Source organism: Solanum tuberosum, unplaced genomic scaffold (genome assembly GCF_000226075.1).
Source record: "Solanum tuberosum cultivar DM 1-3 516 R44 unplaced genomic scaffold, SolTub_3.0 scf00052, whole genome shotgun sequence".
Taxonomy (NCBI): Eukaryota; Viridiplantae; Streptophyta; class Magnoliopsida; order Solanales; family Solanaceae; genus Solanum; species Solanum tuberosum.
This window is the reverse complement of record NW_006238977.1, coordinates 625552-630093: the sequence shown is the minus strand read 5'-3', so window position 1 is coordinate 630093 and position 4542 is coordinate 625552.

Sequence of the window (4542 nt, the reverse complement as noted above, 5' to 3'; positions counted from 1 at the left end):
TGATGAGTTAGGTGTTCCATAAGATTGTAAACGAAAGGTCTTTCAATTAGCTTTCTAACACCATCGAGTTTGCTAAGTTTCGAGGTCGGATGAGTGAGATTTACCCTTTTGAAGTCAGGTTGTCTAGTTAAGGAAAGTTACCCGAAAATAGTAAGGGGTATTTTGGTCTTTTCCTTACCAAATCAGATTTAATTCATTTTAGTAAGGTTTAAGGGTCTAATCCAATTAGGTTATGTTTCATAATCCTAATATACGCCTAGGGTTTTAGTTGAGAGTTCAAGAAGAGAAAAGAAGAGAAAAGGGGAGAAAAGGGGAGAAAAAAGGAAAGGATCAAGGCGTTCGTCGAGGTTCTTGAGTTTTGTTACGGATTTTTGCCATGGGTTTAATCCCTAAGAGGCATGTACGCTTCCATAGTGTAGGGTTTGTTCACCCACACACCAATCATATTATTTTCAGCGAAATTTCATTCTTGAAGTAGAAAGATTAGAGTTCTTGATGAGTTCTTAAGAAGTGTTCTTGAAGTTCATCTTAAATCTTGTTGTGTTGGGGATTTGATAATTTCTAAAGATGAAAGTGAGTGTTTTGAGGGCTGTATTGAGTATATTAGAGTATACTTATTTTAAGTATTTCATGATGCAGATACAGGAATTCAGGGTCATTAACATGACCTTCGTTGATACCACATGGGGTTCGAGTTAGCTATGGTGAGCCTCCTTGCTTCTAGAGGGCTCCACTATTACTTTCAATTATATTAGTTGTTAAGATGTCGTGGGTCTTGTTCCGACTTCCATCTTTGTCATTTTGAGGTTTTATAGATAGACAGTAGAGTTTCAGAAGTTTGTTTATTTATTTTGTTAAATGTTTTAAAGACTTAAGTTGCCTATTTTGTGGCGAGTTGAATATATATTTTTTATTCAGAGTTTTTCATTTGAGTTAAAGCTTTGTATTTGAGTTTCATGAATATTTATTCAGTTTTTAAGCTTCGTATGCTTGAGTTAGTCTTCCGCTTGTAGTCAGCCAGGATGAGGGTTCACTTGGAGACCAACAATGGTTCTCGAGTGTCGACCACGTCTAGGGTGTAGGCTCGGGTCGCGACAAACTTGGTATCAGAGCATAGAGTTCAAGTGTCCTAGGGTGTTTATGAAGCCATGTCAGTAGGATCTTATTTATTGTTGTGAGGGCCCCACTTCTATAAAATAAAAAAAAGGACTACACACATTTAGGAAAATTTTCCCTTCTTTCATACTCTTAATCATGCAATAGATCTATGTCATAGAGATTTATTCATACTCGTGTGTATCTTAGATCTATTCGACTACCCATCATACTAGAGGTAGTTGAAAAGGAAAGTCGGTCCTTTATCGATAAGTTACTCTTAGCAAAATCTTGAGGAACTCATGAGACTCCAGAGGGGCTTGAGAGAAAACCAGGAGTGAGTTAAGTGTTCAGTTTCAGAGTAATGCACCCATATTCATATGAATCATGCATTTGAGCTAAAAGCAAGTTGTACTCTTTTCCTTAAGCCTTCTTTCAGCTGAGATCCTTTTTAAGAAGTATGTTTAGAGCTAGGGTAAGATTTTCACCCGAAAAGGTAGCATTAGTTACAAGATCATGAGGAGTAGTAGTGAAAGATCCCAGAGTTAGAGGAAAGTATGCAGAGGTTTAGTAATCCTAGAAAGCGATATAGTGATGAGGCAAGCTATATTATTATAGTCATGTACCTAGTAAGTTATTGATGAGGAGCTTTCCTTTATGGGTAGAGTAAGAGTTGCTAGTCAAGATGAGATAGAGTATATATTTCTTAACCAGAATAGAGTTGATGGTGATGTGCCATCGTATTAGAGGAGACTAAATTCATGTGTTGAACAAGAGAGAAGAGTATTTATGAAGTGATAGATATAATCTAGGCTTATGATTTGTTTGAGAAGTTCATGATGTTCAGAAGTTACAGAATTGATTAAGTAATAAAGTATAGTATAGTAGGTGAGCAATCGTAATGATATTCGGGTTTAGTAATAAACATTAAACTTGAATTCGAGGTGAGTGTCATGATCAAAAGAATGGAAACATGAAGGTGATGATGTTAGTCTTAAATTTTATCTAGAAGACTTGAGGAATTAAGATGTTAGTTGGAATAGATATGAGTGGTACAAGTGAGAGACCATAACCTTTAGATAAGAGCAGTGAAGTGTGGCTTAAGTTACAAGAGTAACAAGAGAATTAAGAGGTGTACCGAGAGGGTATGTAATAAGAAGAGGTTAAGAGAAACACCTAATAAAGTGATCTTAGTACCGCTTATAGAGAGTTCGGTAGTTGAGATAAATTTCTCCCGAGTGTTAGAGTAAAAGAGGATGTAGAACAGTTAGAGATGATGGAATAGGTCGATAGCTTTCAAGTGTCAGCTTTATACCTAAGGGGAAGATGACAAGATGAGAAATCAAGTCAAATGTTTGAGAGTAAGATAGTAATAAGTTCCAAAGAGTATGGGAGATATCCTTTCGGAGGTCCTTTTAGTAATGGAGTGATGTTAGAAAGAGGAGGTTGATGTTCTTATCGTGATAGTGATGGTGTGATAATTCCATCTAAGGGCATAAATGAAGAGGAAAAGGAGGATGAGGTTTTACGATGAGAAATATTTAAATGAGAGCCCTTAGTTGGTTCCAAAGGAGTTGGTTAATAGGATTTCATGGAGTTATTAGAGTACTAAGCTTGAATGTGGTGTTGTTAAACATTAGGTGATTCTTGATATGAGCCCAATGTGGTGGTAAAGAATAACAGTCTTGGGATGAGATTCCCTATAGAGAGGTATAGAACCCGAACCTAAGGATTTGGGTTAAGCTTGAATATAGTAAGAGCATACCATTAGACTCAAACCTTAGTAAGAGTAACCCCATTCCATACCCAATCCAATTGTCATTCAAGGACGAATTATCCCAACGGGGAGATATTGTAACACCCCAAAAAAAAAATCGAACAAAGACTCGAACCGTTCTTCGTAGTTAGTGAGATTTTCCAAGGAATTAAAAATTTCTTAACTGTTAAGTTCACTAGATGTAGCACCTTGAGTTCCAAAAAGAACTAAATTGGAAATAGCAAAATCTAAAAATTTTTGCAAGTTATGCTTAAGTTATGAGTTTTGGGTCAACTTCAAACGACCATAACTCTTAGTACATGATGATTTAGGTGTTACATAAGATGTAAAACGAAAGGTCTTTGAATTATCTTTCCAACGCCACCGAGTTTGCTAAGTTTCGAGGTCGGATGAGTGAGATATGCCCTTTTGAAGTTAGGTTGTCCGGTTAAGGAAACTTACCCGAAAACAGTAAGGGGTATTTTGGTCTTTTCCTTACCAAATCAGATTTAATTCGTTTTTAGTAAGGCTTTAAGGGTCTAATCCTATTAGGTTCAGTTTAATAATCCTAATATATGCCTAGGTTTTTAGTTGAGAGTTCAAGAAGAAAAAAGAAGAGAAAAGAGGAGAAAAGAGGAAAGGATCAAGGCGTTCGTCGAGGTTCTTGAGTTTGTTGCGGATTTTCGCAATGGGTTTAATCCCTAAGAGGTATGTAAGTTTCCATAGTGTTGGGTTTGTTCACCCACACACCAATCATGTTATTTTCAGCGAAATTTCATTCTTGAAGTTGAAAGATTAGAGTTCTTGATGAGTTCTTGAGAAGTGTTCTTGAATTTCATTCTAAATTTTGTTGTGTTGGGGTTTTGATGATTTCTTGAGATGAAAGTGACTGCTTTGAGGGCTGTATTGAGTATATTAGAGTATACTTATGTTAAGTAATCGAATCCAAGTGATTGGGGAAGAAACCGATCGATTTTCGGTGAGTTAGGGTGAGAAAATGAGTAAAGAAATTCATCGGGTTTTCTGGGTTTGGGCCTGGCGCATTGCGCCAGCCAGTGCGCCCCAAATTATGTTCTGTAGTTTAGGGGCTGGCGCCCTGCGCTACTCAGTGCACCAGGGTCGCCTGCCCCATCCAGTTTGCATTTGGTTGCTCCGTTTGAGTTCTTTTAAGGTGTACCTTCACTCCCTTTCAATTCTAACTACTCTAAGCTACTTCTAAACACCTAGAAATCATTCATAACATGAATCATAATCTTGAATTCATAATTCAAATTCAAGTTAGAGTTAAGAGTTAAGTTTTGAGAGTTCTTCTGAACATTTTGAGAAAGTCCCTTTGAGTCTTTTTGAGGAGTCTTCTACAACTTCTAGTAACTTGTTTCAAGACTCAAGCAAGTGAGTATGATAATGAGGAGAATGTATTCATGAGTCTACTTTATCATCACAAGATCTTTCAGATCATGAACCATAACTCTTGAATTCATAATTCACATTAAAGAGAGAGTTAAGAGTAGAGTTCAAGAAAGTTTTTGAGTTCAATTGTGAATCCTTTGAGATCAACTATCGATTTGAGCTAAGTGTTTAGGTAGTAAGTATAAGAATGAGAAGAGTCAGATACATGAGTTTCATATTGTTATGTAGACCTCGAGTCGAGTCGTGCATGCCCATAAATTCTGCATGAACTTCATCAATTG